Here is an 8245-nt window from a genome sequence, read left to right as displayed (position 1 = left end):
TGCTGATCAGAATATATGTTTGATATATGAGGCGCACAATAAAGCCTGTGTGCATCTCAGAATTGCAGTCTGTGTAGTTTATAATGAGAGGAACATTAAAACCAATCACATTTTTGTTGAGGTAAAAGATTACAGTAAGATTACAGATTTGTTCAGAGTACAGTTTAGTACCATTTGTCTTCATGTAAATTAGCACATCACTTAGTATATAACATTAGCATTATCAATTAGTTTACGTCAACACTAATTCCTGATTAAATGCTACCTGTTCTAGTCATATCATAATTTACTAATAAAAACACAATATAACCTGATATATTGAGATATACACCTGTTTTTCACGGGAGCACAAACATTTACAAATATCTGCTGTCATTTGTTTTCCCTGAAGTTACCAAGAAAATGAGAAGGGCAGCACTCTTTTGTGTTTTTATCAATCCAGTTGAAATGTTGTACATTGCGCAGATATTCATTCATTCGGTATTAACCCATAAGTAATGTTACAGATCAAAAGTCCAGAGCAATGTTGGTGGAAGCAGTCTTCTGTTTTTTTATTCTATTCCAGGAGAGGGCAGCAGTCCTCCTCATAATGGATATTCATACCCTCTGAATTTATTTTGTTTTTCTTCTTCCTCCTACCCCTAGAGAATTAAACAAATTGAGTCCACAGTATTTCCTATAAAAGCCATGGAGAATTCTCCTCCCAGCACAGGAGCATCATCTGTGAAACAGAGAAGGAGACCTGTGTGTGACAATGGGAGCTATTGTAGCATTAGCAGTGTTGCTGGGAACTTTTACATGTAAGTGAAGAAGTAAATGTTGCTGTTAATAATACTGCTCCAATGCTGTTGTGTTGTTCTTTGGAGCAGCTGTCATAAAGTAGATTATAAGTCATTTCTGTGTGAAGTATGAGCTTCTCATTTGGAATATTGTCGTCTTTTCACAGACAGTCACTGTGTTGAACTCACCCAGCCAGATTCCTTGTATGTGAAACCAGGGCAGTCTCTGACCATCTCCTGTAAAGTCTCTGGGTATTCCCTGACTGATAGCAGCTATGCTACACACTGGATTCGACAGCCTGCAGGGAAAGCTCTGGAGTGGATTGGACGATATTGGAAGAATGACGCTAACACTGCTTATAAAGATTCACTAAAGAGCAAGTTCACCATCTCTGTAGACACATCCAGCGGCACAATTACTTTGCAGGGGAGCAGCCTGCAGACTGGAGACACAGCTGTGTATTACTGTGCCCGAGAGTCACAGTGAGAGAAAGTCATTTGATAGCAAAACAAAAAGCCTTTCACACTTCATTTGAGTGAGTCAATTCATTGAAATGGGAGAACCAGCCTTCAGTCATAAATATTCTCCCTCATAATTTGTACCTTTCCTGGCTATTCTTAATTTACCATATATAATATTTAGACATACATACTGTTTAAACTCTCCTGTAAGGATATAACAGACTTCACTTTCAAAAAAATTTGATTTAGCTTTGAGCTCATCTGATTTTTTCTCCATGGAAGCGGAAGCATACACAAAAATCTGCAGTCATTTAAATTTTGCCTGTAGTTAAATTTGTTAGACAGAATTCAAGTGTATTTCTAGCAATATTTTCTAGAAGTTATTGCATTGCACAGATATTCACATCATAACTAAATACACAATAATTGCAAACCATGAGCACTTTTTCTGATCTAAATTCCGGAGTAATGCAGGTTTAAAAAGCCTCCTGCATTTAATTCTACACCAGGAGGGGGCAGCAGTGCTCCTCATAATGGATATTCTGACCCTCTGAATTAACACAGGAGCATTACCTGTAGGACAAAGAGGGGAACTGTAATCTCTTGGAAGCACGAACCAGCAGACCCGTAGATGAGACCCTGAGAAACCATTTCATAAAGGGACAGAAGAGCAGTCTTCAACTGTCAGTTTTGAGCTTTTCAGTAAATGTAGTTAAAATGCCAGATTGTGATATAAATAAGAGTAAATAAATATGTGAAAAAATAAAAGTAGAAGTTTCCAGTGAATTTAGTAACAGTTATAGCCCACCAGCATGGTTCCACACCCACCTCCTAAAACATACCTCTGAGTGCAGGGGGCTCAGACCCCAGTTCTGGAGGTCTGCAGTCTCTGGTGTGTTTGAGAAGTCCTTTCAATCAGCCAAGCAAGTCAAGTTTATTTAAGCGCAATATCACAAAGGTTGGGAAAGAAGTGCAAGGGTAATTTTAGGCATAAAGTTCTATTGCCCCCCTGGAGACTGAAACCCCATCCTGCGGTGTCCTGTGTGAACTCTACTGCTCTGGCACGGGGGGTCAGAGTTTACTTTGTTGATTGAACTCTTCTTTGAACGTGACTCTTCTGTTATGTTTTGACTCTGCTGAATTGATTGTTTCCCCATGCATTGGCTCAACTGATTTGATTCCAGTTTTGCACTCAAACTCTAACTAATAAATTCTATACTGGCCTCATTAGTCACATTCCTCTATTCAGCATTGGCTCCTGTGGCATGGCACCCCAATGTGGCGGCTTTTCTTCCACTGATTCACCTCCCGTAGCCTGCACTGCCTCCACAGGTATGACTCTTCCAGTCTGCACTGCCTCCACAGGTATGACTCTTCCAGTCTGCACTGACTCCCTGGGGGTGACATCTCAATGTGTGGAAACAGGAAGAGCTGTATGCAAATCTGGCCTGTGGGTCACCTTAAAAACAGGCCGTTCCGGGAGCAAGGGACGTAAACCAGTCAAAGTTCGGCCTCCGAATGCCTGCAAAATATTCCGTTGCTCCTTCCCCTTGGCTTTTCCCCTGCCATGAGTGGTTGATCCCTTCAGTCTGGGTCTTCACGCGCCATGTTATGTTGTTAGTCAAATTTTGTTCTTTAGAAGGGAAATAAACAAAGATACGTCACCCAGTAAGACGGCATGAAGCAGTGAATCATTTGCGAAACGTGGATTAACCCCGTTTTTAATCCTGCCTTTAATCCCGGGTTTAGGTCTGGCGCCACACTTTGACCTCCTCCCTGCTCAGGGCCAAGTCCCCTGGAGGGTCCGTGAGGGTCCTCGGAGTTTCTGGGTACCCCTTTGGGGACAAGATTAGGGCCCACGAGCTGGATTCGGAAGCGTCGGGGAAAGCCTTTGGGGGATGGGAATTTCATTGGGGAGGGCGGAAAGCATCGACTCTCCCGCGCCGTTAAAGGGAGCCGTTCACCTCTCCAAGACACCCGCAACGTGCTGTACTTTGGATATCACGCCTGCAACTGAGGACACAGCCGGTATTCTGCCCCCTCGACTCAAACAGGGGAAGCAGGGCGGTGCGCGTCTGGGGATAAACCCCAGGGTTTTGCCATAAAAAAAGAGAAAACCCGGCCTCGTGCTCCCCCAAATTCGGGTGAGAGAATCCTCGCTGGGCCCTGATTTTATTAAGACCCCTTTAAGGGGTACAGGTACGCCGTTGCTACATAAAAAAGCGATGAAAATTTTGATATACTGTGATTCACACAAATCCATAATTACGTTTTACCTTCTTCCCGTCCCCACTTCTTTCCTATGGTACAGAGCCCAGACAATATTAAACTTGTATTTTACATTTTCCAAATTGAGTTTCCCTGTAGTTTTTTTTTGGCTTTGTTCAGCATTTAGATTTTTTTCTTTTATGTCTGTTTTATTGCGAATAAAGTGTTTCCCCAAAAATTTTAATTTGGGGCGGGTTTGAAAATGGGAAAAAATAAATAATAATTGATCATTTTTATAAAACAAATTTAAACGTTTTAAAAGCCCAAAAAAGCGCGAAAAGGGAAAAGTGTGAGTTTTGCAAAAATGAAGTTTTGGTTCCCTATCCCAAAAATCCCTTACATATAAATGAATGTATTTGGTGAAATGGGTTTTGCCCTAGCGGGAGTTATTGTGAAGACTTCATTTTTCCTTTTCTGTCCCCGCCCTGAAAGGGAAATTTAACAAGTAATTAATGCAGGAATGAAGAATGAGATGAAGAATGAATGAAATTTTTTGGATTAAAAAAAACCCTGTAAACAGCACTGCCGTTTCCCTCAATTAAAAATACAGAGGAAAAAACCCCAAAAAGCCCGAAGGTTATTTCCTTGTGGCCCCAGTTTAACACTTAACACCTCAGATAAAAAGCAAGACAACAACCCAGCCCGCAAGCGATGGGCAACATCCCCAATATAAATCCCGGCGGCGGGGTAGTATGCAACGGCTCATGCTTTCTTGGCATAAAAGTTAAAATTGAATAAATTTTACAGGGGACTTTGTAACCATTTCTTTAAGGCCACTTTAATGTCTCTGTGAAAAACCTCCCGTTTCAGGTTTGTGGGAAATTTTCCCCAAACGGTGCCCAGCAGAGAAAAAAATTTTTTTTTGCCCATTAGGCCTATTGGTCGAAAAGGGTATGAAGGGCGTCGGCCTCCTCTTGTAAGGGAGCTATGAACAACTCTTAAATAGAGGACAGATTAAGAATGCGTGTGTTCTCCAAACAAGGAGGAAAAAAAAAAACAAAACAGGGTTAGAAAGGACCTGATGGACCCTGTGTTATCCCCATCTCACACCCCAGTTTACTAAAACCCAAATTTTCCCCCCCTTTTCTTTTTAAAATATGACCAAAAGCCCCTGGGGCCGGAGAGGTGAGAAAAAGAAAACTCATGCCCCCCTCTGCAAACAAAAAACAGTTCCCCCATTCTGCAAGGCCCTGGAAAAACTGCACATTTTTGGGGTTTTGGGTTTTTGTCCCCCCATGTAAAACAGAGGAATGCCCCACCCAAAAAATCACCCCTAAAAAAATTAAAATTTTATCTGGCTTCTAAAAGGGCCCACAGCCCTTCAATTTTTATATTTTTTTGGTTGAAATTTTAAAATTTTTTTTTTTTTCTGTCTCAAAGTGCCCCCTTTAAATTTTTTTATAGATTTCCCCAAAATTTTTTAAAAAAATTTCCCCTTTTTCAGCAATCAAAAAAAATTTATTTTTTCACTTTAAATTTTTGTTATAAAAAATCCCCTTCTCTACATCTCCCTGGAATTTTTTGGATTTGAACGAATCGGAAAAGGGGTTGGGGCCTTTTTAAGACGGGAAAAAAAGTTATCAAAATTTTATTTAGGGGGTTTTCGTTAAAATTTAAATGCCCCAAATTTTTTTCCCTATTTCCAATTTTGCCCCCGGAAAGGGAAATTTTCTGAAATTTAAACCCCTTCAATAAGTAAAATTTTTGGAAAAATTGCCCCCCCAGGGTTTTATACACCCCTGACTTTTTAAAGTAAATGTTTCCCATGAGAGGCGGGGGATGTAAATCTAAAAGAACCCCATGTTTCTTTAAAAAACCCCCGAAACTACAGTACATATTTGAGGGCCCAAAAATAAAAAATTTGGGGTTTGTTGGCGTAAATGAAAAAAAAAGGGGGCCTGTATTCACCCCTAGCTTTGCTGTTTGCTTTAAAAAGTAAGGACACAGCTGTTTCTTTCCCCCTTTTTTTCCTGTCTAAAACCCCCTTTTATTGATGGGTTTAAAAGAAAATGGTATAGTCTTTGAAAACTGGGGGTTTTTTTCCCTTTTGCAGAGGGTTTTTTTGGGGGAAAAACACAGCCCGAGGCTGCTCCCCCAGTTTAAAGAAGCCTGGAGTTTCCCGGGGGGATCTCCTGCAAAATTACGGGGGTTCTATTTTAGCAGCTAAAAGTGCACGGGGGTTTCGACAGGTTTTCCAAAAAAGGGGGTTTAAAGGGGTTTTGGAAATTTCCACATTTTGGTTTTTTTGACGTCTTTAAAAAATCCCGGAATTCACCCAAAACATTTTTTCTTATTAGCCCTAAAATCCCTTTTCCCAGAAAGCTGTGTATTTTCTGGGGAGAGCCCAAAAAGAAAAATTTTTGGCCCCCGTCCCCAAAAAAAACCCCCACAGATGTTTAAAACGGCAGTGTTTGACTGGTGTGCTTTTGGGGCCCCATGACTTTTTTCCTTTTTTTTTTTCTCCGGGGGTTTCACCATAAGGCTTATCCCCTTTGAAAAAAAGTTAAAATTTAAATTTTTAAAAAAAATCCCAAAAAAATTTAACCCAAAATTAAAAAAGTCTCAAGTATTCCCCTATTTTAAAACCCCCGTGGTTTCAAAAAAACAAAAAAATTTTAGTAAAAAGTGTTTTTTTTAAAAAACCCAAAAACTGCAGACTTTGGAAAAATTTTAAAAGGGATGTAGAGCCGGGGCATGTTTTCTTTTTAAATTTATAGATCAGGGGTTTAAAAACCCCAACTCCTGAATAAAAAACCCCTTGAACATAAGCATATACACTTAAAAGATTGGCAATAAAAAAACAAAAAATTTTAATTTGCCCCCTTTTTTTTTTCATTTTAATTTTAAAAAGGGAATAAAAAAATCATTCCCTTTTTCCAAAAGAGATTTCTTAAAAAATAATAAAACCCAATTTTTCCCCAAACTGGGGGTTCAATGGGGTTTTTTTCACAGACATCTATTTAACTAGACAGGAACACCCTTTGCAACCTCATCTTTAAAACCCCCCGAAGTAAGCCGTACTGCACCTGTTGGGGGGCAAAAAACCCGGGGGGCCCCCTTAAGTGAATGAGGGGAAGTCCCCACTTTTGAAGGCAAAATAAAAAATTTCCGATGATTTTTGAAACCCCATTAAAAATCATTACATTTCTATGGGGGAAAACAGTTTTTTTCAAAAAAAAAAATTTTTAAAAAAAAATTTTTTGGATTTTTTCCCCCATTTTTTCAAACAAATTGAAATGTTGATCACAAGAGATTGACTGAAAAGATTTTCCTTTTTGGGTTTTATATACCTTAGTTTTCTACGTTGAATTCAAGGGGCAAAAATTAATTTTTATTATTTCCTGGGGTTTACTGCTTGAAAACCCAACTCCAACCCCCAAACCCCTTTTCCATGTACACCCCCATGCATGGGGAAGAGTCCCCCTTTTTTAAAATTTCCCCCCAGAAGGGGGCAGCAGCACTGGTAACCACCCCTTTCTATACCCTCTTTTCCCCCCAAAAAGGGTCAAAGGGGTTTGGCTGGGGGCCCCCTCCCAAACCCCGCAATGGGCAAGAGGCAGGGGTTTTACCCGGGGAGGCCGGGGCCAATCCCCTCGCCCCGGGGACCCCACACACACCCTTCACCACCACCCAACTAGGGCAATTTTGGGGTCTCCAATCCCCGGCCCCCGTGAAAATTTTTGGAATGTTGGGGGGAAAACCCGGGTAAAACCGGAGGAAACCCCCCAAGGACAAAAAGGGGGAACATGCAAACCCACACAAAAGGCCAAAACCCAGATTCGAAAACCAAAAAACCCTTTTTGCGGGGAAAGGGGGAAAAGGGGTACCCACTGCCCACCCCGCCACCCGGAAAAGCTCCTAATATGAAAAAACCCAAAAATTGGTTAAAACAATTTTTGGTACAAAATACAGGGTTTTCCGCCTTTTTAAAGGGATATCAAGTTTTTTTCCCCTAGGTGGCCAGATGGGGGGGCTCTCTTGGGGGGAACCCTTTCATTAGGCTCGGGGCCCACACCTCTTTCCCTCACCGGGGGGTGGCGGGGCGGGGAACCCCCTTTTCTTTGGGCCCCGTTAGAGGTTAGGGGGCCCACACAGCCCCCGGGGGGGACCTCGTTGGGGGCCCCGGTCGAGCCTGCTGCTCGACGGTTTTTCTGGGGGTTTTTGGGGTGGAGCCCATTTTTTTTTCCCTGAGGGGCGGGTTTCCCAGCTAAATAGAAAAAGTGAAAAAGCTGTTGATTTTGTCATATTGATAGAAAAATCAGCAAAATTACATAAAAATGACACCTTTTACTATAGGGTTTTAATGGGCTAGGCTATCTGAAAAAATGTCCCCAAAACATGAAAAAAATTTTGAAGAGGGATTGCTGTATATTTTTTTAAAAATAACTGAGCCCCACGCTTTTTAACCCTTTTTTTTCAAACTAAAATATAAATTTTAAATTTTATAATGAAATGAAATTTAAAAAAATTCTATTTTTGATGGCCGTAATCAAAAGGCCCAAAATCAATGTAGAAAAAATAAGGCTGGCCCCGGGGGGAGCAAAGGCCCCCAGCAGCAAGCTGGTGTTGTGGAAACACACATGGGAGTGGGGCCGCTGCAAGTTTTTGGCGAAAGGTAGCCCGTCAAAACACAAAAAGGGGAGGTAAACGGTTTTTGGACCAGGCGTTAGACTGACTGGTGATGTTTCTGAGTACTGGGGAAAAGGGCCCCCCTGACTCCACTCTCCCCTCCTAAC

The 8245-nt window shown here is 41.3% G+C and overlaps 1 long non-coding RNA gene across 1 annotated transcript; it reads left to right on the top strand.

The window, feature by feature from the left end:
- The first annotated feature begins 380 nt into the window (after positions 1 to 380).
- On the top strand, positions 381 to 1415 carry LOC135248742 (uncharacterized). The gene is made up of 2 exons (XR_010328484.1): positions 381 to 800; positions 947 to 1415. It is a non-coding gene; the product is annotated as an uncharacterized LOC135248742 (long non-coding RNA).
- Positions 1416 to 8245: the final 6830 nt, after the last annotated feature.

The sequence above is a fragment of the Anguilla rostrata genome, chromosome 2 (assembly GCF_018555375.3).
Source record: "Anguilla rostrata isolate EN2019 chromosome 2, ASM1855537v3, whole genome shotgun sequence".
Lineage (NCBI taxonomy): Eukaryota > Metazoa > Chordata > Actinopteri > Anguilliformes > Anguillidae > Anguilla > Anguilla rostrata.
The sequence above is the reverse complement of the archived record's forward strand: the minus strand, read 5'-3'. Positions and strand labels throughout refer to the sequence as shown.